This window comes from Pan troglodytes, chromosome X (genome assembly GCF_028858775.2).
Source record: "Pan troglodytes isolate AG18354 chromosome X, NHGRI_mPanTro3-v2.0_pri, whole genome shotgun sequence".
Taxonomy (NCBI): Eukaryota; Metazoa; Chordata; class Mammalia; order Primates; family Hominidae; genus Pan; species Pan troglodytes.
The window spans coordinates 79338986-79365441 of NC_072421.2; positions in this window are offsets into that span (position 1 = coordinate 79338986).

Sequence of the window (26456 nt, forward strand, 5' to 3'; positions counted from 1 at the left end):
TCATAAAGCAAGTTCTGAGTGACCGACAAAGAGACTTACACTCCCACACATTAATAATGGGAGACTTTAACACCCCACTGTCAACATTAAACAGATCAACGAGACAGAAAGTCAACAAGGATACCCAGGAATTGAACTCAGTTCTGCACCAAGCAGACCTAATAGACATCTACAGAACTCTCCACCCCAAGTCATTAGAATATACATTTTTTTCAACACCACACCACACCTATTCCAAAAATGACCACACAGTTTGAAGTAAAGCACTCCTCAGCAAATGTAAAAGAACAGAAATTATAACAAACTATCTCTCAGACCACAGTGCAATCAAACTAGAACTCGGGATTAAGAATCTCACTCAAAACCGCTCAACTACATGGAAACTGAACAACCTGCTCCTGAATGACTACGGGGTACATAACGAAATGAAGGCAGAAATAAAGATGTTCTTTGAAACCAACGAGAACAAAGACACAACATACCAGAATCTCTGGGACACATTCGAAGCAGTGTGTAGAGGGAAATTTATAGCACTAAATGCCCACAAGAGAAAGGAGGAAATATCCAAAATTGACACCCTAACATCACAATTAAAAGAATTAGAAAAGCAAGAGCAAACACATTCAAAAGCTAGCAGAAGGCAAGAAATAACTAAAATCAGAGCAGAACTGAAGGAAATAGAGACACAAAAAACCCTTCAAAAAATTAAGGATTCCCTATTTAATAAATGGTGCTGGGAAAACTGGCTAGCCATATGTAGAAAGCTGAAACTGGATCCCTTCCTTACACCTTATACAAAAATTATTTCAAGATGGATTAAAGACTTAAATGTTTGACCTAAAACAATAAAAACCCTAGAAGAAAACCTAAGCAATACCATTCAGGACAAAGGCATGGGCAAGGGCTTCATGACTAAAACACCAAAAGCAATGGCAACAAAAGCCAAAATTGACAAATGGGATCTAATTAAACTAAAGAGCTTCTGCACAGCAAAGAAACCAACATCAGAGTGAACAGGCAACCTACAGAATGGGAGAAAATTTTTGCAATCTACTCATCTGACAAAGGGCTAATATCCAGAATCTACAAGGAACTCAAACAAATTTACAAGAAAAAAGCAAACAACCCCATTAAAAAGTGGGCAAAGGATATGAACAGACACTTCTCAAAAGAAGACATTTATGCAGCCAACAGACACATGAAAGAATGCTCATCATCACTGGCCATCAGAGAAATGTAAATCAAAACCACAATGAAATATCATCTCACACCAGTTAGAATGGCGATCATTAAAAAATCTGGAAACAACAGGTGCTGGAGAGGACGTGGAGAAATAGGAACACTTTTACACTGTTGCTGGGACTGTATGCTAGTTCAACCATTGTGGAAGCAGTGTGGCAATTCCTTAAAGATATACAACTAGGAATACCATTTGACCCTGCCATCCTATTACTGGGTATATACCCCAAAATTATAAATCATGCTGCTGTAAAGACACATGCACACGTATGTTTATTGTGGCACTATTCTATTCACAATAGCAAAGTCTTGGAACCAACCCAAATGTCCAAGAACAATAGACTGGTTTAAGAAAATGTGGCACATATACACCATGGAATACTATGCAGCCATAAAAAGATGAGTTCATGTCCTTTGTAGGGACATGGATGAAGCTGGAAACCATCATTCTCAGCAAACTATCTCAGGGACAAAAAACCAAACACCGCATGTTCTCACTTGTCCATGAGAATTGAACAATGAGAACCCTTGGACACAGGAAGGGGAACATCACACACTGGGGCCTGTTGTGGGGTGGGGGAAGCGGGGAGGGATAGCATTAGGAGATATACCTAATGTAAATGACGAGTTATTGGGTGCAGCACACCAACATGGCACATGTATACATATGTATCAAACCTGCATGCTGTGCACATGTACCCCAGAACTTAAAGTATAACAAAAAGAATTCAGTCACTAAGAAATACCAAACTTATCCATTTTACAAAAAAATTATTCCTCGTGACTATTTACAAATTAAAATAATTAATAATAGGTTAAATGGTTTGAACACCTTTTAAATAATTATTTAAAAAAAGAAGCAGAAAGTATGAAGCCTGCAGAATTCTGGAGTTTTGGAGTCCCATGAGCCTTTTAACAAGTTAACCATCATCATTAATTCTGCACATGTCATAAATAATAAAAAAAATGCTGAGTTGATTACTGGGCAAGTTGTCTCTTCACTGAATTGGCTTACTATAAATTTGTCTTATGCAAATTGATCCGGAACATTATCATCACCCTCTGTTGATGCTTTGCATTTTACTGACTCTTTATTTATTAAAAATAAAATTGTGTATTAAGTGCAGTAAAAATTGACACTCATGACATCTTTAAGTGGAGTTAATTGGCTTGCTTCTGCCTGCAAGATGACTTTTTTTCAGATTTATGCTAAAGCACCAAGAAGACAATTTTTTCTCCCAGACATCATTCTCCCATTCTGTAGGTTGTCTGTTTACTCTGATGATTTCTTTTTTTGTTGCTGTGCAGAAGCTATTTAGTTTTCTTAGATCTCATTTGTCATTTTTTTGCTTTTGTTGCTATTGCTTTTGAGGTTTTTCTCATGAAACCTTTGCCCATGACTATGTCTTTAATGGTATTGCCTAGATTTTGTTCCAGGGTTTTTATAGTTCTGGGTTTTACAATTAAGTCCTTAATCTATCTTGAGTTGAGTTTTGCATAAGGTGTAAGGAAGCAGTCTAGTTTCTTTTCTGCATTTGGGTAGCCAGTTCTCCTAGCACCATTTATTTAATAGGAAATCCATTCGTTATTGCTAGTTTTTGTCAGTCTTGTCAAAGATCAGATGATTGCATATGTGTGGTCTTATTTCTGAGTTATCTATTCTCTACCATTGGTCTCTGTGTCTGTTTTTGTACCAGTACCATGCTCTTTTGGTTGCTGTAGCCTTGTAGTATAGTTTGAAGTTGGGTAGCATGATGCCTCCAGCTTTGTTCATTTTGCTTAGAATTGCCTTGGCTATTTGGGCTATTATTTGGTTCTATATGAATTTTAAAAGAGTTTTTCTAATTCTCTGAAGAATGTCAATGGTAGTTTAATGGAAATAGCATTGAATCTATAAATTACTTTGGACAGTATGGCCGTTTTTATGTTATTCAATCTTCCTATCCATGAGCATGGCCTGTTTTTCCATTTGTTTGCATCCTCTCTGATTTCCTCGAGCAGTGGTTTGCAGTTCTCCTTGAAGAGGTCCTTCACTTTCCTTGTTAGCTGTATTCCCAGGTATTTTATTCTCTTTGTAGCAATTATGAACAGGAGTTCATTCATGATTTGGCTTCCTGTATGTCTGTTGTTGTTATATAGTAATGCTTGTGATTTAGGATTTTGTATCCTGAGACTTTGCTGAAGTTGCTTATCAGCTTAAGAAGCTTTTGGGCTGAGACAATGGACTTTTCTAGATGTAGGATTATATCATCTACAAACAAAGACAATTTGACTTTATATCTTCTTATTTGAATACCCTTTATTTCTTTAACTTGTCTTATTGCCCTGGCCAGAAATTCCAATGCTACATTGAATATGAGTGGTCCGAGAGGACATCCTTGTCTTGTGCCTGTTTTCCAGTGGAATACTTCTAGCTTTTACCCATTCAGTATGATATTGTCTGTGGATTTGTCATATATGACTCTCATTACTTTGAGGTATATTCTTTAATACATAGTTCATTGAGAGTTTTTAACATGAAGAGATGTTGAATTTTATTGAAGGCCTTTTCCACGTCTGTTGAGATAATCATGTGGTTTTTGTCTTTAGTTATGTTTATGTGATGAATTAAATTTATTGATTTGCATATGTTGAATCAACCTTGCATCTCAGGGATGAGGCCAACTTTATCATGGTGGATAAACTTTTTGATGTGCTGCTGGATTTCATTTGCCAGCATTTTATTGAGAAATTTTGCATTGATGTTTATCAGAAATATTGGCCTAAAATTTTATTTTTTTGTTATATCTCTGCCAGGTTTTAGTATCAGGATGTTGCTGATGCTGGCCTCATAAAATTAGTTAGGGAGAATTCCCTTCTTTCAATTGTTTGGAATAGTTTCAGTAGAAATGTTACCAGTTCCTCTTTGTACTTCTGGTAGAATTCAGCTGTAAATTCTTCTGATCTTGGGCTTTTTTGGTTTGTAGGCTATTTATCACTGCCTCAATTTCAGAACTCGTTATTGGTCTATTTAGGGATTCCATTTCCTTCTGGTTCAGTCTTGGGAGGGTGTGTGCATCCAGGAATTTACTCACTTTTTCTAGATTTTCTAGTTTATGTGCATAGAGGTGTTTATAGTATTCTCTGATAGTTGTTTGCATTTCTGTGGAGTGAGTGGTGATACCCCCTTGTCATTTATGATTGTGTCTATTTGATTCTTCTGTCTTTGCTTCTTTATTAGCCTAGCTAGCAGTCTATTTTATGAATTTTTTTGAAAAACCATGAAGATAGGTTGTTGAGATCTTTCTAGCTTTTCGATGTGAGCATTTAGTGTTATAACTTTCCCTCTCAACACTGCTTTAGCTGCATCCCAGATATTTTGGTGTGGTGTTCTCATTAGTTTCAAAGAAGTTCTTGATTTCTGCATTAATTTTATTATTTACCCAGGAATCATTCAGGAGCAGGTTGTTTGATTTCCATGTAGTTGTGTGGTTTGGGGTGTGTTTCTTAATATTGAGTTCTAATTTGATTGTGCTGTGATCCATGAGACTCTTATTATTTCAGTTCTTCTGTATTTGCTAAGGAGTGTTTTATTTCCAATTATGTGATCAATTTTAGAGTAAATGCCATATGGTGATAAGAATAATTAATATTCAGTTGGTTTTGGTGAAGAGTTCTGTAAATATCTATCAGGTCCACTTGAGACAGAGCTGAGATCAGGTCCTGAATATCTTTGTTAATTTTCTGACTCATTGGTCTGTCTAATGTTGTCAGTGTGGTGTTAAAGTCTCCCACTATTATTATGTGGGATTCTAAGTCTCTTTATAAGTCTCCAAGAACTTGCTTTATGAATCTGGGTGCTCTTGTATTGTGTGCACACATTTTTAGAAGAGTTAGCTCTTCTTGGTGAGTTAAACCCTTTACCATGATTTAATGCCTTTTTTGTCTTTTATGATCTTGGTTGGTTTAAAGTCTGTTTTGCCAGAAACTAGGATTGCAACTTCTGTTCTTTTTCTGTTTTCCATTTGCTTGGTAAATTTTCCTTCATCCCTTCAATTTGAGCCTATGTGTGTCTTTTCATCTGAGATGAGTCTCTTGAAGACAGCACACCAATAGGACTTGACTCTGTCTCCAGTTTGCCATTCTGTGTATTTAATTGAGGAATTTAGCCCATTTAAATTTAAGGTTAATATTGTTATGTATGAATTCGATCCTGTCATCATCATGCTAGCTGGTTATTTTGCAGACTTCTTTATGCGGTTGCTTCATAGTGTCACTGCCCTGTGCACTTTAGCATGTTTTTGTAGTGGCTGGTAATGGTTTGTCATTTCCATGTTTAGTGCTTCCTTCAGGAGCTCTTGCAAGACAGGCCTGGTGGTGACAAACTCCCTAGCATTTGCTTGTCTGAAAAGAATCCTATTTCTCCTTTGCATATCAAGCTTAGTTTAGCCAGATATGAAATTCTGGGTTGGAAATTCTTTTCTTTAAGCATGTTAAATATTGGTCCCAGCTTCTTCTGGCTTGCAGTGTCTCTCCTGAGAAGTCCATTGTTAGTCTGATGAGCTCTCCTTTGTAGGTGACCTGGCCTTTCTCTCTGGCTGTCCTTACATTATTTTCTTTCATTTCAATCTTGGAGAATCTTATGATTATGTGTCTTGGGGTTGATCTTCTTTTTTTTTTTTTTTTTTTCCAAAATTTTGTCTCCATTTATTCATGTGGATGTTCCCTCTCAACAACACTTTCTTCTTTTTTTTTTTTTAATTATACTTTAAGTTTTAGGGTACATGTGCACATTATGCAGGTTAGTTACATATGTATACATGTGCCATGCTGGTGCGCTGCACCCACTAACTCGTCATCTAGCATTAGGTATATCTCCCAATGCTATCCCTCCCCCCTCCCCCCTCCCCACCACAGTCCCCAGAGTGTGATATTCCCCTTCCAGTGTCCATGTGATCTCATTGTTCAATTCCCACCTATGAGTGAGAATATGCGGTGTTTGGTTTTTTGTTCTTGCGATAGTTTACTGAGAATGATGGTTTCCAATTTCATCCATGTCCCTACAAAGGACATGAACTCGTCATTTTTATGGCTGCATAGTATTCCATGGTGTATATGTGCCACATTTTCTTAATCCAGTCTATCATTGTTGGACATTTGGGTTGGTTCCAAGTCTTTGCTATTGTGAATAATGCCGCAATAAACATACGTGTGCTTATGGAGTATCTTACTGGAGTTCTCTAGATTTTCCAAATTTGAATGTTGGCCTAGATCAAGCCATTTTCAAAGAAAACTTCCAGGAGTTTTAATTTTATCTCAGGTTGCAGAGATTTAAAAAAATGGCTCTGGTTTTCTTTTTTTTTCTTTGTATGCATATCCTTTTATTAGATTTCTACTCAAGGGATAATTAGAGAGACATGAAATTTTTATTAAAATTGGAAACATGTTCATTAATTTTTTTGAGGGGGAAAATTTGCATCATGAGTGATTTATACAATTATCAACAATTATCACATACATGAATGTCCTATAATAGGGATTATTAATATATTTAAAGAATTAGGTAATGATTATTGTTTTCATGGAGAATTTGGGACAATTAAATGTGAATAATAACAATGACGTTTAGCTATAAAATGTTCTTGGATGTTCTTATAGTACTTTCATCAACTTGTAAGTATCTTGAATAATTGTCTATGACAGTTTCCTCACAAATCTGTGAGAGTTACAAAAAATACAATTTCAACAGAAATGTATCTGATGAATATGTATCAAACCCAAACTCATTTTCCAAAGTTCATGCTAGCTGTTTATTTCATAAACAAAAGGTCAAAAGAAAATTATGTTTAGAATATGAGCAAGAAAAATCCCAAAGAAGGTAACAAAATTTGAATGCCCATTAATTTAGCTACAGTCTAAACAAATATCTACATTCATTTGAATAAATAAAGAATACTTTGAGGATCAAAGAACAAATATGTATGGCATGGCTTTTGAAATGTCTACCAGGATTCATCCTAATCTAAAGAAAATTATTACCAACAACCCTTGGGCTTCCCCACATATTCCATTTAGTAGGTATTACCCAACTTCTCTGAACCTCAGTGACACACACATATACTATTGGGCTAATCTCAGTCAAGATGAGTTGGACTTATAATGGAAATGAGGTAATGTTTCAAACAGGCTTTGTGAAATACAGCATTTCATGCAAATGTAAGGTGTTATAATCAACCTGGTTTCACCAAACTTTATCCATTCCACTTATTGTGCAACTGGAATTACAAGCAAAATATATTAAATGATTGCTCTAGACTTTAATTTTGACTCTGTTACTTGGGAAATTATGCCTCATTTTGTCACCAGTGATTAGGGTGCTGAAGACTATATTTGAACCAAAGAGCCTTACGTTGGGGTCAAATGAGTGAGTGTCTATGATGTTCTAGGAGCAGCAACATTTCAAACAAAAAATCTGGATGTAACTTCATTCTGGTTCTATTAACTTATCTAAGTTGAAATAAATCGTTAAAGAAAAAGTCAAGCCAAGGGAAAAAGAGGCGAATAGAGCTTGGTCTGCAGAAAAACCTACAAAAAACACAGCTGATTAAGACCACACATGGTGTTCTTGCTGGCTGTTCTGGGAGGAAGTTCTGAAGTGTAAACGTTGCCATTACCAACCCCTGTGGCTGGCAGACCCTTTAAAGGGAAATGACCAATCACGATACCTTAGTTTGATACAATTATCCATTAAAATATGAATATAAAGCCCTAGTTTGAAGTCAATTCTCATCAGGTGAAAAGCAATGTGAAAATAATGTTATGTTTCATACAAAAATTGTGATGCTTCACTTAGCAGTTATATTTCTTATTATAATAAATAATACATCAAATAAACATACAGAGAAAGAGACACACACATACACACCTCTGAATTTTGTAACTATGAGTCAACCTCTAAGCCTACCCACTTAGCAAATGTCTTTTGAAGTCTGTACAAACTGAAGACAAGTCCTGGACTTAGTGACAAACAAGGCTTCCCTGAGTGACATACTAAATTATGTATGGAGAATGTAGACAGAATAACATAACACAGCTACACATTTTCTTAATGCATTTACAAATAGTCAGCAGAAGATTAACTTCAAACTCTGATGTCAGGATTTCATTTTCACTGTTTACAAATTCAACATGATTTACAATAAGATGGTTTTTTTTTTCTTAGAAGTTGAGTTTGACCTTTTTGAAAATAACCAATTAACTATAAGTAACATACCAGGCCAGCAACTGTTATTTTTCAATTTAAAGCTTAGGGATATCCCAGAAGATATATACACACACACTCACGTATATATATTTGACTAATTTTGCATGGTAGACAGACATTAAAGAGTGGGCATTGAGTTAAAAAATGCCTTTTTAAATGGGATAAATAGGAAACAGTTACATCTGAAAAGCAAGGTATTTTACATTTTTGTGTCCCAAATTGTGTATCCTAAGAGTACAAAGAGATCTGCTGTACTTGAGTAAGAAATTTATAAAGATATTAAAAACTTAGAATGCTCCATTTGAGTAAATGCAACTAATGGTCAAAATGTAAAAGGCCTGTCTTAACATGGGGATAATATGCATCCAGAGAAGGTTGGCCTTGCTGTGAAGGATGGGAAGGTTTGCATCTATTTCTCTGAAGAAGTCTGTTTATCATTGCAAAAGTCAACCATATTAAATGTTAGTAAAGAGGCAGAATGGATAAAATATTTCTTAATTGGATCCTGTTTTCACCTGTATTATCAACTCTAAATATTTCATTATATAAACCACATCCACCTGTTCTTTAACTAGTTCTGTTTACCATTTAAAAACTAATAAGAATTAACAAAATGTGTGGGGATAATTTAATGGGATATTGATGAGGGAAAAATATTCTAGATAAATTACTTTTTGGACCAGAATCTAAAATAAAATACAGACCCTCCTCTTTAAATTATTAATAAGGCCAAAGGTGTCCTATAGGTACTTTGTAGGGTTTCTCTTGACTGTTGTCAATATATGAACCTTATAAGGGGAACTACTGCAGTAGTCCTCATTAATAAATGAAAATGTATCACTGATATGTTTAAATTTCCTAAGGCTTGGGTTTGTTTGCAGTGACTCAGATTCAATCAATAGTTTAACGTACTGGCAGTACTTATGCTTACAGTATAAAAGCTCCAGGTAACTGCTACTTATCCTTTCATACCGTAGCTATTAGCCATTCAATCATTATTACATCAAATTTACATGAATATTTTAGTGTGATGCAAATTATTTTAGATTTAAATTTAAAATTGCTCAATATCGGTACCAAATGATATCTTTTAGTAATTATTATTATACTTTAAGTTCTGGGATACATGTGCAGAACGTGCAGGTTTGTTACATAGGTATACACGTTCCATGATGGTTTGCTGCACCCATCAATCCGTCATCTACATTAGGTATTTCTGCTAATGCTATCCCTCCCCTAGCCCCCCACCCCCCAACAGGCCCCAGTGTATGTTCCCCTCCCTGTGTCCACGTGTTCTCATTGTTCAACTCCCACTTATGAGTGAGAACATGCGATGTTTGGTTTTCTGTTCCTGTGTTAGTTTGCTGAGAATGATGGTTTCCAGCTTCATCCATGTCCTTGTCCAAATGATAGGATTTTGTTTATCTCATTGGATTTGTAAATTTTAAAATTTTGCTAATAAAATGCACGTTAAATTATGAACACTTGTTTGTTTTATCAGTTGGTATTTGCACATATATGATCTCTTTCACACATAAGGCAGAAATTATGAATGGGTATCCAAAAGTATAACATAACATGCCTGAAGTGAAGAAACCTGGGATATCACCTAGCCATTTTTCCTCAGTAATCTATCTAAGAGATAAAGTGTCTTGCAGAGACCCATATGACTATCAGAACTGGGAACTCTAATTCTACTTTCTGTTGAAGTTTAGAATGTCAGTTGGTTTCTATATGAATGAAGCTTTTGGTAACTAAATGGTCCCTAGATCCCTTGTTTAGATTTCAGTTTGCTTTGTAACAATTTGAGGGATTTTAGAGGGTTAAAGGGCTGTTGTCAAAATACATTGGTTGCATGTTGGGAGAATGGGAATGTCCATGACTTGTGCTAAGCCACTCCCCATAAGTTGGATAGCTGTGTCCTTGAGGAACTCAGAGGAGACTGGGGCAAGTTATTCTTAGATGCCAAATTTTTAAGTTAGACAGACTTAAGAATGCCCCTAAAGTATCCATGGATTCTCTCCCTAGTCTATAACTTACAAAATACACTTAGGACAAAACAAAAGAGCATAGCAAGTGATTTCTCCCACATGATCTGCCCATAGCTTTGGGAATATTTTAAGTCCCAGAAAAAGTAGATAGTGCTATGTATTTGTACTGATGCAGATAGTGGGAGGGAGTGAAGTTGGGTAATAAAGGTGGATGGCATGCCCCTTTTTAAAATATATTGATCCCTAGTTATCTTGTGAATTTTATCCCTGTTACCATGACTTTTATCTTGAAGTTATAGGGTAGGAAAATGAGAAAGAAAAGTTTTAAATTACGTCCTGAATGATAATGCCTAGGTTTTCTTCTAGGGTTTTTATGGTTTTAGGTCTAACGTTTAAGTCTTTAATCCATCTTGAATTAATTTTTGTATAAGGTGTAAGGAAGGGATCCAGTTTCAGCATTCTACATATGGCTAGCCAGTTTTCCCAGCACCATTTATTCAATAGGGAATCCTTTCCCCATTGCTTGTTTTTCTCAGGTTTGTCAAAGATCAGATAGTTGTAGATATGCAGCATTATTTCTGAGGGCTCTGTTCTATTCCATTGATCTATATCTCTGTTTTGGTACCAGTACCATGCTGTTTTGGTAACTGTAGCCTTGTAGTATAGCTTGAAGTCAGGTAGCATGATGCCTCCAGCTTTGTACTTTTGGCTTAGGATTGACTTGGCGATGCGGGCTCTTTTTTGGTTCCATATGAACTTTAAAGTAGTTTTTTCCAATTCTGTGAAGAAAGTCATTGGTAGCTTGATGGGGATGGCATTGAATCTATAAATTACCTTGGGCAGTATGGCCATTTTCAAGATATTGATTTTCCTACCCATGAGCACGGAATGTTCTTCCATTTGTTTGTATCCTCTTTTATTTCATTGAGCAGTGGTTTGTATTTCTCCTTGAAGAGGTCCTTCACATCCCCTGTAAGTTGGATTCCTAGGTATTTTATTCTCTTTGAAGCAATTGTGAATGGGAGTTCACTCATGGTTTGGCTCTCTGTTTGTTATTGGTGTATAAGAATGCTTGTGATGTTTGCACATTGATTTTGTATCCTGAGACTTTGCTGAAGTTGCCTATCAGCTTAAGGAGATTTTGGGCTGAGACAATGGGGTTTTCTAGATATGCAATCATGTCGTCCGCAAACAGGGACAATTTGACTTCCTCTTTTCCTAATTGAATACCCTTTATTTCCTTCTCCTGCCTAATTGCCCTGGCCAGAACTTCCAACACTATGTTGAATAGGAGTGGTGAGAGAGGGCATCCCTGTCTTGTGCCAGTTTTCAAAGGGAATGCTTCCAGTTTTTGCCCATTCAGTATGATATTGGCTGTGGGTTTGTCATAGATAGCTCTTATTATTTTGAAATACGTCCCATCAATACCTAATTTATTGAGAGTTTTTAGCATGAAGGGTTACCATTCAGGACATAGACATGGGCAAGGACTTCATGTCTAAAACACCAAAACCAATGGCAACAAAAGCCAAAATTGACAAATGGGATCTAATTAAACTAAAGAGCTTCTGCACAGCAAAAGAGACTACCATCAGAGTGAACAGGCAACCTACAAAACGGGAGAAAATTTTCATAACCTACTCATCTGACAAAGGGCTAATATCCAGAATCTACAATGAACTCAAATTTACAAGAAAAAAACAAACAACCTCATCAAAAAGTGGGTGAAGGACATGAACAGACACTTCTCAAAGGAAGACATTTATGCAGCCAAAAAGCACATGAAAAAATCTTCATCATCACTGGCCATCAGAGAAATGCAAATCAAAACCACAATGAGATACCATCTCACACCAGTTAGAATGGCAATCATTAAAAAGTCAGGAAACAACAGGTGCTGGAGAGGATGTGGAGATATAGGAACACTTTTACACTGTTGGTGGGACTGTAAACTAGTTCAACCCTTGTGGAAGTCAGTGTAGCAATTCCTCAGGGATCTAGAACTAGAAATATCATTTGACCCAGCCATCCCATTACTGGGTATATACCCAAAGGACTGTAAATCATGCTGCTATAAAGACACATGCACACGTATGTTTATTGCAGCACTATTCACAATAGCAAAGACTTGGAACCAACCCAAATGTCCAACAATGATAGACTGGATTAAGAAAATGTGGCACATATACACCATGGAATACTATGCAGCCATAAAAAATGATGAGTTCATGTCCTTTGTAGGGACATGGATGAAATTGGAAATCATCATTGTCAGTAAACTATCGCAAGAACAAAAAACCAAACACCGCATATTCTCACTCATAGGTGGGAATTGAACAATGAGAACACATGGACGCAGGAAGGGGAACATCACACTCTGGGGACTGTTGTGGGGTGGGGTGGGGGGGAGGGATTTAGGATATATACCTAATGCTAAATGACGAGTTAATGGGTGCAGCATACCAGCATGGCACATGTATACATATGTAACTAACCTGCACATTGTGCAAATGTACCCTAAAACTTAAAGTATAATAATAATAATAAATTATGTCACATTTTTTTCTTCTCACACAAGTGTCTTTCTTTCCCTCCCCATCTTTCACCCTGGAGTAACTTCAGTGTATGCTGATGATCATATGAGAAAAAAAAGAACACACTCCTATACCCACACATAATCCAGAAAAATATTCAATTATTTTTTAATTCAAATTTGAATAATGTAGTCCTTCTTGAACAATGTCTATAGGGTAGTAAAAGAGAGGGCGACACTATCCATGAGTACACAGCTTCATTTCTCAAATTTTATAGTGTCTGATGTTACCATTTCCTCAGCCTCAGAAAGTATGTCTGGTGGTACTTTTAATTCCTACCCTTGCATTTATAAATTTTTACCTTCCTTTATGTCAAAGTCCTAGTATTAATTTATCTATATATATTATGCTACCCAAGTTGTTGCTGGTAAAAGAAAAGAGAAACCTCAGATGTTATGATTTGGTAGTAAGAAAAGATATTATTATAATTATCTACAATTTAGGTGGAATACACGAAACTCTGGCATTTAAAAAAATTAAATAGCTTTAGGGGTACAAGTGGTTTTTGGTTACGTGGATGAATTGTATAGTGGTGAAGTTTGAGATTTTAGTGCACCCATCAGCAGTGCAGTGTACATTGTAACCAATATGTAGTTTTTATTCCTCATCTTCCTTCCACTCTCCTCCTTTCTGAGTCTCCAATGTACATTATACTACTCAGTATGCCTCTGTATGCCTTTGCATACCCATAGCTTAGCTCCTACATGTCAGTGAGAATATACTGTATTTGCTTTTCCATTCTTGAGTTACTTCGCTTAGAATAATGGCCTCCAGCTCCATCCAAGGGGCTGCATAAGATACTATTTTGTTCATTTTTATGGCTGAAAACTTTGGCATTTTTTTTCAGGAAGGGGAACATCACACACTGGGGCCTGTTTTTGGGTGGGGGGAGGGGGGAGGGATAGCATTAGGAGATATACCTAATGTAAATGACGAGTTAATGGGTGCAGCACACCAACATGGCACATGTATACATATGTAACAAACCTGCACGTTGTGCACAGGTACCCTAGAACTTAAAGTATAATAAAAAAACATGTAGGATAAATCGTTATTTATTCACACACAGTTTCCCACAGTAACAGAACTGTCAGATGAACATACTAGAAAGTGAGTGTTTTGATTTATTTTTGTCAGGATTGTTATTGTGCTTCAAGGGGTTTGGAGGTGGATTCGAAATGTCATTAGGTTAACTAGAATCTAGACAAATCAAATTCCCACTTAATATAGATTTAAGCTGTATCTGTTTTTAGTATAAAAATAATTTTATAAACAAAAACTAATACTGATGATTTAATCAAGAAAATGTCTATCTGGATTCAGAATACAGTCAGTATAATCACATGGTAATCTCAATCTTGATACACAACTTTGATATTGAGAACAATGACCCCGAGTCCTTGTTAAGAATTCTTTTATTAAAGAAACAGGTTCTAGAGCAAATTTACTTTGGCAGGAATATGAACTGAGTTTAGAACAAAAGTGTTAAAACATAAAGGTACTTTTTATTTTTCTCTCATGTAATAAATAACATAATTTCTATTTTGTCTTTTCAACATTTGGGATATTTACTATTTTATTTTGACTTACCTGTTTTGGGAAAGACTGACCAGAGAAGCCAAGGTTTTATATAAAATTATATGTATATATATAATTTAAAAGTCATCAATTTCTAAATAAGTTAAAAATTTATAATTTTTTTCGTGAGTAGGTCTAGAAGGAAAGATCTCAAAAAGGAATGAGGGACCAGTCATTACAATCCAATGCTAGTAGTGAGTCTGAACAGTTTATAAACCTAGACATGCTTATTTTGAGACAGTTCAACAAATACAAATGAGCCGATTCTTCCATTTCCTTCCTTCCCTACCACTTTCTAAAGAGATACTAAGCGACTTACAAAATTACATCAAATTTCATGAAATGCAAATTAAGAACAACAAGTTGAAGGAAAAGCAAGATGGGAAACCTGTAATTTTTCTAGGAAGAAAGAGATAATGATATAAGAATGTGAACAGTGTCACATCAGTGGTCTTTATATATTCTTTGTAGCTGATAGAACAAGCACTGGCCTTTTAAGTTACTATAGTAATAATTCGACCTATAAGGAGTTAATAAGATCCCTAAGGCTTGACTTTATTTCCCTCCTAACTTTCTTGAATTGAAATACTGCTCTGGGAACATATTCGTTTTCCAATTCATGTTCTCTTCGCTTTCAGGGAAACTTGAAAGTGTTATAGTAGGAAGATGTTTAACAATAGAATGATTTTCATCAATGACTAACTTTCATGCTGCCTACCTTCAATATGGTAGGCTATTTTAACAAATAACTCCAATTACAGTGGTTTAACACAATAAATGTTCAATGTTTATATTATAAGCTCATGTGAATCAGAGGGATGGGCAAGGTCTCTGTTCAACACAGTCTTTCAGAGAGGCTTTTTTATTAGTCAGACCTGAAAGAAGCGTGTATTATTTTTGTAATACATAAGTATGTATTACATACTTTTGTAATACATAAGTATGTATTACATACTTTTGTAATACATAAGTATGTAATACATACTTTTGTAATACATGTAAAAAAAACATTTATTTGTTAAAATGCGTGCTATTAATTATTATGAGACAACTGGAATAAAAAATATTGTATTGGGCTAACTAGGACATGTATCCATACTACAGATAGGCCATAATTTCCTTTAGCGCTAGGACAGTAGATAATTATATATTCTATATGGTTTCTTCCACTGGAACACTCAAGTGATAAATAAACACTTGGAAGTTTGAAAACACTATGGAATACAGTCTCCAGATAAAATTACATCTCCATTGAGGATGAGTTTCTGTCATTTTTTTCTTTGTGACTTCCATGGTCACCTACAAAAAAACTGCCAGTTAGTTTCAAGAGCAATTGACATTTAGTCATTAAACACTAGCTAGGATCTGTTTGCTCTAATCTATTGAGCATACTTAGTGGCTACATTAAAATAGTAAATTGCATCACTATCACGTCCACCAGTGGGCAATAAAGAATCATAATAGTAATCCATATGTTTCATAAAGCTACATTTTCTTCTTTAAGATTTTCATGATAGGAGAAGTATGAATTGATGAACTATCTTCAGATTTTGAGATTAAGGACAAATAAGAGCATATTCAGGTGAGAATGATAAAGATGGAGTAAGGATTTAAATTTTTATGGTATAAAAATTTGTTGGAGAAACTAGTGATACTTGGACTGGAAAAGATAAACCAAAGAATAATCAGAATAATTATACTCAAAAGCTTAAAAGGGAGAAAGGACCAGGTTTCTTCAAGGGCTAGAACCAGGACAAGTGGGTAGAAGATAAAAGAAGAAATATTTGTGGCTGTATATTGAGGAAGAAAAAGGCACAGCTGACATAAGATTGAGTTGTCTTAGAAGGGAGTGAATTTATATATAGTTTGGCCAACTAAATAGTGAAGATGCTATGGCAAGGTTTTCAGTGTTGTATTGGAAACACAAGTTAAAATATAAGATACTCAGTGTTCATTTCAAATTGATATGAGCTTAATTGATTCTGTTTGATTATAATAATAAAGGGACAGTACATTTGCTACAGCTAATTTCTCATGCTTTCATGAGGAGTACATTAACTTTTAGAGATTCTCCTTAGTTGGACAAGTTACTGACACTCCATTACATGCTTTGAAAATCCACCAAGGCCTATTTCCTTTACTCTAACTACTTTTTCATGCAATCTTTTATGTTTATATACAAGCTAGATATTATTTGGATTAATATTCAGGAAAGTTAATATTAATCCAGGGAAAATATTACATACTTAGACGAATCCATTTACTTGCTTATTCTTTCTTTCTCTCCACAAGACAAAAACTGCCATGGCAAATATGTCTTGACCGACATGCAAATAAAAGCATCACTGGGAAGTAAGTACTTCATTATATGGAAAGGGTAGAAAACCTATCAAATTGAATTAAAAAGCCACTGAATTAGCAGCACTGCTCAATGGAGTGTGTCCATGATGCAATGACTCAGATAAGAAAGATAATGTTTCATTAAGCGAGAGTTACTGCCTATCACTTTAAATGCACACCTCTTACAGGAAAGATCAACATTTAGTAAAGCAATGAAGAAATATCTAATCAGCCTTATCAATAATGAATTTTCTTTTCAGACCAGTACACAGCTTTCCTATTCCAGGGCTCCAGTGAAAGACATATGCTATGAACTCCACTTGATACACAGTTTTAGCAACTAAAATGAGTGTCTATTGGTACATTAGACATCCTCATTACAAGGGCCATTTCTCAAAGAGCTAGGATGTCAACAAGGAATTGAAGATGGGCCATGAGCAGGCTGACTAAACTATGTCTTTGCATAATTCTTTGGTTAATGATTCCAGTATACAATCTGTTTTGAAGAAGATACCAGTTTTAGGAAAAATTGTGATACAAAACAAATTGCCTTTAGTATTTGTCTGATGTCTCATTTCAGCTACTCTTTTTTTCAGATACTTTACTCTCTCATTTTGGCTATTGAATCTGAAGCAATGCTCTATTCTCAGGACGTCTCCTTTTCTTCTATTTCCCCTTCCTTCTTTATTCCCCACAAAATGTGTCCCTTATATATCTCCTTTCCAAAGATCTTTGATCTCTGCTAGGGGGCAGGAACAAGTTTGAGTTTGGTTGCCTGCTTATTAATGCATTATATACTACTTCTTCTTGGAATTTTATTATTTCTCCTCTTTGTTGAATACAATAACGTAACTTTTAACTAAAATAAATGTTCTTTAATGGTAGAAACATTAAGCAGCTGTCAGGCCCATTGTGGTGATGGCAGTGATGAATAGGATTTGTGGGAGGTACTTCTGGAATGAGGGCAAGCTTGATATACACACTCAAATATTCCGGTTTAGTAAGACTTGCATGAGTCCCAGGAATCTATATTTTCCTAAGGTATCCAGGTGATTGTCGCATGAAATTGGGTTTGGAAAGCACTGCTTTGTATTAGTGCTACTTAACCATTAATGTACATAAAAATTACCAGGGAATCTTCTTAAAATGCAGATTTTCATGAAAGAGGACTAGGGTGGAATTCTGCATTTCAAACAAATTTCCAGCTGATGCTGAAGCTGCTGGCCCAGAATTCACATTTTAAGTAACAAAGATCTGGAACATTAATATTTTGAAAATATCAATATTGAGGTTGATCAATGTTGACATAACACATATTTTTAAAAGCAAAAATGCCTGAGCATTGATTTTTTTCTTCTGAGTTTGCCAAATGATTTTAATGTAAAACTGGGCTCAACATCGTGACTTTTTTTTTTTTTTTTTTTGAGACAGAGTCTCACTCTGTCGCCCAGGCTGGAGTGCAGTGGCGCGATCTCGGCTCACTGCAACCTCCGCCTCCCAGGTTCAAGCAATTCTCCTGCCTCAGCTTCCCGTGTAGCTTGGACTACAGGTGCCGGCTACCACATACGGCTAATTTTTAGTAGAGACGGGGTTTCACCATTTTGGTCAGGCTGGTCTCGAACTCTGACCTCAGGTGATCCATCCGCCTCAGCCTCCCAAAGTGCTGGGATTACACGCGTGAACCACCACGCAGGGCTAACATCATGGCTTTATATAGTTATTACCTCTTCCCCTGTTTGAAGAAGCAGATGTTGCTATGAAATATCTGTAAATGGCACCTGAACATTTCCAAGGTAAGACAGGTCAAAGTTGTGTAATAATTAAGAGTAGGGGTTCCAGTTTCATTGAACTGGATTTGGGTCTTGTTTTCACTTTTTATTAATTGTATATCTTTGTGCATATTAATTCATACTAATAAGCACCAAAACAGGAATAAGAATACTCAAAGATTTAACTAGAATAAGGGAAATAACGCATATAAAATGTAATAAGCCCTTAATAAATGAGAGCTATTTTTTGATATTACACTTGGTGCATACTAAGTTTTTTCATTGAAGAGCCCCAAATGCCAGAGGAAATTAATATACGTTCCTTGGGGAATGAAGATCTGTGGTCCTCTACAAGAGTTACAGTTCTTAGAAATCTCTTGTTTCACTTTTAAAAATATCATTCCAGTATTGCATTATATCTCACAGTGTATATGCACATTCATCACAAAAATAAATTAAATATATGTATTACCCCAAAATGTTAAGAAAAATTGATGTAGCACGGAACTATTGCATAATTGTTCTACAGTTCTACAAATTCCTTTTGCAGTATTGAGTAACACGTTAGTACCCTGATGGTGCGGTGGAGGCAGTAAGCTCAGACTGCTGCCGTTCTTTATTGTGTGACTCACCCACCACAAGGGGAGAATGTGGATGAATTTGACCTACCCCTCAGCTGTCAGTCACAGCTGTTTTGACCAAGTATATGCAACTTAACCAGGCCTGCCAATTTGTATGTTACATGTTTCCAGAAATTTTACTCACATGTGAACAATATGGAATTTTCTAGACTAATCAGATTTTCTCAGTCACATATTTCAGCTTGAAAATACCTTATCAATCAGTAATTTGCTTGTAGTGCATTAAAAGGTTAGTAAGAAGATGCTGAAACTGAGAAGAAGTAAAAAACATTAAAGTGTAATTAATCAGAGAAAGAAGCTGGCTCAAAGATTCAGAAAAATTTCCTCAATAAAGTAGAATCTCTGAGCTCTAATAACATTGAGGACCAATTCCTAGTTTCCATGAGAAAGCAACACTAGCCTGTGGCAAAATTTTGATGTTATTAAACATTACACTTTGAGTCCCAGACTCTAGTTATGTCCCCTTTCCTCAAATGGAGATCCCTTGTAAAATTCTAGTAATTTTAAGTAAATAAACATTAACTTAGGGTTTACTATGCACCAGTCACTGAATTAAATGCTGTGGAGCAAATACGACACAATTTTTCTTTTAGAGGTTTTATTCTGATAGTATAGAGTCATATTCACAAAGTATATAGTCTATTCATATATGTTTGTGTGTGTATGTAGATATACAACTGTGATTTCTTCCACGAAGGGAAAGCAGGGAGAAAGCTAAAGGAGGTGCTTGGGAAGACATACATAAGTGAAATATCAAAAGAATTACATGATTTAGAGGCCAATGAATGCACCTGGCAATTCCCAAACATTGCCACCACTAGTCATTCTTTTATGACTAAGGCAGGGTTTCCAGAGGATCACTGCTAACATGTAAATCTGTTCTATAAATAACATTAAAATTTTGTTTAAAACACTCTTTAGAAAAAAAGTAAATAGATTTTAAGACAGTCAGCTTTGATTGTAGATGAAGAATCAGTGAAGAGTATGCAGATGAAGTTGGATTAGGTCCCAGTGTGGTGTTTTGGTGATGTGCTCTGGTTATCAAAGGGAAATATGAAAACACCATGAGCTTGGAGAGATAATAATTATTTTGCAATTTTGCATGAGTTCTGTCTACAAGTTACTCAGCATGTGCTTCAATGTATTTAGTATGAATCCCATGGTGGGAGGTTTGAAGTTCAAATAAATTCATTCATTCATTAAACAAATATGTATTCATAGCCTACTATATATGAGGCAATATAGTAGGTGCTTACTCAGTGAATTATATAGACAAATGGATCTAATATTCTAGTTGGGGAGACGGAAAATAAGCGTAGTAAGTCAGTAAAGCATATACTATGTTAGATAGCAATAAGTGCAAAAGAAAGAAAATTAAGCAGGCCAATATATAAATATATAAATATAAATATGAAATATTTGGAGACAAAATATTTGATGGCTTAGGGAATTTTTATTGAGAAAGACAGTTGAATAAAATAAATGAAGAAAGTGAGGAAGCTAACCATCTGGGGAATAAAAAGAGCATACTAGGCAGAATGCAAAATGATTACAAAGGGCTTCAACCGCTTGGCCTCTCTTCTGGAATCAATATATTTTTCCAGTGATTTATTTAACTGTCTTTTATTGCACAAATACCATGCTGTTTTAATTACAATAACTTTTTAATAGTACTTGAAATTCATTCTTCAAGATTATGTTGGCTATTCTTGGCACTCTGCATTTCATACAAAGTTTAGTTTCAGTTTGTTATATACTACAGAAACACATGCTGGTATATTGGTGGAGATTGAATCAAGTCTATTGGTTAATTTATGATTAATTGACATATTTACAACACTGAAGCTTCCAATTTATGAGCATTAGATCTTCCCCATTTTTCTTTTTAAATTTATTACAATAACAAGGTATAATTTTGTGTATATAAAAATTTACATCTTTTATTAGATTTATTCCTAGTTTTTGTTTAAAGATAATTTTAATGAAATCACATTTTCCAGTTTTTAAGGGTCTGTAAACAAACAAATAAATGAACAAAAGCACACACATTATTTTACATTTAGATACACATTACAACTGTCTTACAATAAAAAATGTTTTGTGGTGAAAATGTTTAAAACTTTTTCTCAGCAGTTTTAAAGGACTATATACATTGTTAACTATAGTCACCATGCTGTACAATAGATAGCCAAAACTTATTCTCTCTTCAATTGAAACTTGGTACCCTTTGACCAACATCATCCCATCCCCTAGTAAGCACCATTCTACTCTCCACTTCGATAATTTCAACCATTTTAGATTCCTCATATAAGTAAGATTATAGTGGTATTTGTCTTTCTGTGTCTGGCTTATTTACTAAATTAAACACAACAACAGTGAAAATAACAGCAAAAACAATAGGATGCCTTATAGATACTGTTATTTTTAAAAATATGTTGGAAACTTAGTTGTACTATAATTGAGCAATTAAAATGTAGCTATATTTGATGTTTTTTATTTAAGTAAACATTTTATCTTTTGAAACTTCATTTTTAACTGTTTATGTCTAGAATATAGAAGTGTATTTGGTGTTATATGGCCCTTGTATTCAACAACCTTATTACATTAATTTATTAATTATAATAAATGGTTTGCAGAATCGTTAAGAGTTTCCATATGTGCAGATATATTTGTGATTAATAATAATTTTTCCCAATTGTATGGCTTCTATATACATTTACTTGTTTTATCACATAGCCTTCTACTTTCAGTATAATGATGAATAGAAGTGATGAGATTGGACATCTTTGTATTTTTCCAACTCAGCATGAAAGCTGTATTAGTTCATTCTCACACTGCTATGAAGAAATACCCGAGACTGAGTAACTTCTAAAGAAAAGAGGTTTATTTGCCATAGATAGCTCTTAATATTTTGAGATACGTCCCATCAACACCTAATTTATTGAGAGTTTTCAGCATGAAGCGTTGTTGAATTTTGTCAAAGACCTTTTCTGCATCTATTGAGATAATCACAGTCAATATCATACTGAATGGGCAAAAACTGGAAGCATTCCCTTTGAAAACTGTCACAAGACAGGGATGCCCTCTCTCACCACTCCTATTCAACATAGTGTTGGAAGTTCTGGCCAGGGCAGTTACGCAGGAGAAGGAAATAGAGGGTACTCAATTAGGAAAAGAGGAAGTCAAATTGTCCCTGTTTGCAGATGACATGATTGTATATCTAGAAAACCCCATTGTCTCAGCCCAAAATCTCCTTAAGCTGATAAGCAACTTCAGCAAAGTCTCAGGATACAAAATAAATGTACAAAAATCAGAAGCATTCTTATACACCAATAACAGACAAACAGAGAGCCAAATCATGAGTGAACTCCCATTCAGAATTGCTTCAAAGAGAATAAAATACCTAGGAATTCAACTTACAAGGGATGTGAAGGACCTCTTCAAGGAGAACTACAAACCACTGCTCAATGAAATAAAAGAGGATACAAATAAATGGAAGAACATTCCATGTTCATGGGTAGGAAGAATCAATATCGTGAAAATGGCAATACTGCCCAAGGTAATTTATAGATTCAATGCCATCCCCATCAAGCTACCAATGACTTTCTTCACTGAATTGGAAAAAACTACTTTAAAGTTCATATGGAACCAAAAAAGAGCCCGCATCACCAAGTCAACCCTAAGCCAAAAGAACAAAGCTGGAGGCATCATGCTACCTGACTTCAAGCTATACTACAAGGCTACAGTAACCAAAACAGCATGGTACTGGCACCAAAACAGAGATATAGATCAATGGAACAGAACAGAGCCCTCAGAAATAATGCTGCATATCTACAACTATCTGATCTTTGACAAACCTGAGAAAAACAAGCAATGAGGAAAGGATTCCCTATTGAATAAATGGTGCTGGGAAAACTGGCTAGCCATATGTAGAAAGCTGAAACTGGATCCTTCCTTAAACCTTATACAAAAATTAATTCAAGATGAATTAAAGACTTAAACGTTAGACTTAAAACCATAAAAACCCTAGAAGAAAACCTAGGCATTACCATTCAAGACATATGCATGGGCAAGAACTTCATGTCTAAAACACCAAAAGCAATGGCGACAAAAGCCAAAATTGACAAATGGGATCTAATGAAACTAAAGAGCTTCTGCACAGCAAAAGAAACTACCATCAGAGTGAACAGGCAACCTACAAAATGGGAGAAAATTTTCACAACTTACTCATCTGATAAAGGTCTAATATCCAGAATCTACAATGAATGCAAACAAATTTACAAGAAAAAAACAAACAACCCCAACAAAAAGTGGGCAAAGAACATGAACAGACACTTCTCAAAAGAAGACATGTATGCAGCCAAAAAACACATGAAAAAATGCTCACCATCACTGGCCATCAGAGAAATGCAAATCAAAACCACAATGAGATACCATCTCACACCAGTTAGAATGGCAATCATTAAAAAGTCAGGAAACAACAGGTGCTGGAGAGGATGTGGAGATATAGAAACACTTTGACACTGTTGGTGGGACTGTAAACTAGTTCAACCATTGTGGAAGACAGTGTGGCGATTCCTCACGGATGTAGAAATAGAAATACCATTTGACCCAGCCATCCCATTACTGGGTATATACCCAAAGGACTATAAGTCATGCTGCTATAAAGACACATGCACATGTATGTTTATTGCAGCACTATTCACAATAGCAAAGACTTGGAACCAACCCAAGTGTCCAACAATGATAGACTGGATTAAGAAAATATGGCACATATACACCATGGAATACTATGCAGCCATAAAAGATGATGAGTTCATGTCCTTTGTAGGGACATGGATGAAATTGGAAATCATCATTCTCAGGATACTATCGCAAGGACAAAAAACCAAACACCGCATGTTCTCACTCATAGGTGGGAATTGAACAATGAGAACACGTGGACACAGGAAGGGGAACATCACACTCTGGGGACTGTTGTGGGGTGGGGGGAGTGGGGAGGGATAGCATTAGGAGATATACCTAATGCTAAATGACGAGTTAATGGGTGTAGCACACCAGCATGGCACACCCATGTAACTAACATGGTAACTACACATACATATGTAACTAACCTGCACATTGTGCACATGTACCCTAAAACTTAAAGTATAATTAAAAAAAAGAACTAATCTGAAAAAAAATGAAAAAAAAGAAAAGAGGTTTAATTGACTCACAGTTCTGAATGGCTGAGGAGGCCTCAGCAAATGTAAAATTATGGCAGAAGGCACCTCTTCACAGGGCAGCAGAAGAGAGAATGAGTGCAAGCTGGGAACATGCCAGAAGCTTATAAAACCATCAGATCTCATGAGAACTCACTCACTATCAGGAAAACCGCCTCCATGATTCAATCTCCCACCGGATCCCTCCCAAGACTCAAGGGGATTACGGGGCTTACAATTCAAGATGAGATTAGGGTGGCGACACAGCCAACCACATCAAAAGCTTTCAGAAAATTACTATTAGTTATGATCTTTTCCACAGGTTTCCTAAAATAGTCTCTTTGAGATTAAGAAACCGTCCTTATATTCCTAGTATGTTAAGAGTTTTATCATGAATAGCTGTTGAATTCATATATAAAGAAAGTTTTACTATATATTGAGGCGATTCTTAAACTTTACCTTTATTCTGTTACTGTGTTAAGTTTTCAGATGTGAAACTTGCCTTGTATTTATGGGATAAACTTGGTTATGATACATTATACTATATGTATATCACACAGTTTAGCTTTGCCAATATTTTCTTTAATATTTTTCATCTATGTCCATGGGAGGGATTGTAAGTTGTCTTATCCATGTAAACTTCCTCCCATAAAATAAATTGGGAGGTGTTTCTTTTTCTCTGTTCTATGAAATATTTTGTCTATTGTTGATATTATTTTTTCTTAACTATTTGAAATAATTCTCCAACTAGTCCTAGACATCTTGTTGAGTGAATATTTCAAATTACAGATATATTTCTTTTAATACATGTTTATTCAGAATTTATGTTTTTCCCTTGTGTTTGTTTTGATAAGTTGTATATTTCCAAATTTTTTTTGTTTTTTCTAAATTTTAAAATTTGTTCACCTACAGTTGTTTATCTTCTTATTTTTCTAGTGTTTGTAGATTTATAGTGGGTCCTTTTTTTTCCCTTCCTGATGCTGCTATATTTGTCCTTTCTATTTAATTTCTTTATCACTCTTACTAAATATTTATTCATTTTAGTAATATTTTCAAATGATGACATCTTTGCATGTATTTCCATTTTAAAATTTTTCATGTTATTAAATTTTGGTCATTTTAATAAACATGTTTTCATTTCTTTTACAATATTTTTTGAGTTTAGCTTGCTGTTCTTTTACTAACTCCTTGAGATAGATGATTTTCAACTTTTATTCATTTCAAATATATGTATCTAAAGCTATAAATGTTACTCTAAGCATAGATATAACTATTACAAAATAAATGGTTGATATATTATTATATTTTACTGCTTATTCAATAAATACATTTTCTAATTTTCATTTTGATTTTCTTTTGACTAACGAGTTACATAGAAATGTATTGCTTAATTTCAAAGAATGTTATTTTACAATTTACTGGCTTTTTAAATTTATTCCTTTATTAACTGTGACATGCACATATACTGTGAATGAATTCTGCTTTTTGAAATTGTTGAAGCTTGCTTCATGGCCCATCATATAGCCAATTTTCTCAACTTTCTTTAATATTAGGAAAGCTATACCAGTTTTCTTTTGGCTAGCATATGCGTATCTTTGTTGTTGTAGTAGTTGTTGTTGTTGTTGTTGAGACAGGGTCTCACTCTCTCACCCAGGCTGGAGTGCAGTGGCCCAATCTCAGCTCACTGTAACCTCTGCCTCCCAGGCTCAAGCCATCCTCCAAATTCAGCCTCCCAAGTAGCTGGGACTCCAGGCACAGCCACCATGCCTGGCTAATTTTTGTATTTTTTGTTGAGTTGGAGTTTCACCATATTGTCCAGACTGGTCTCAAACTCCTGAGCTCAACTGATCCACCTGCCTT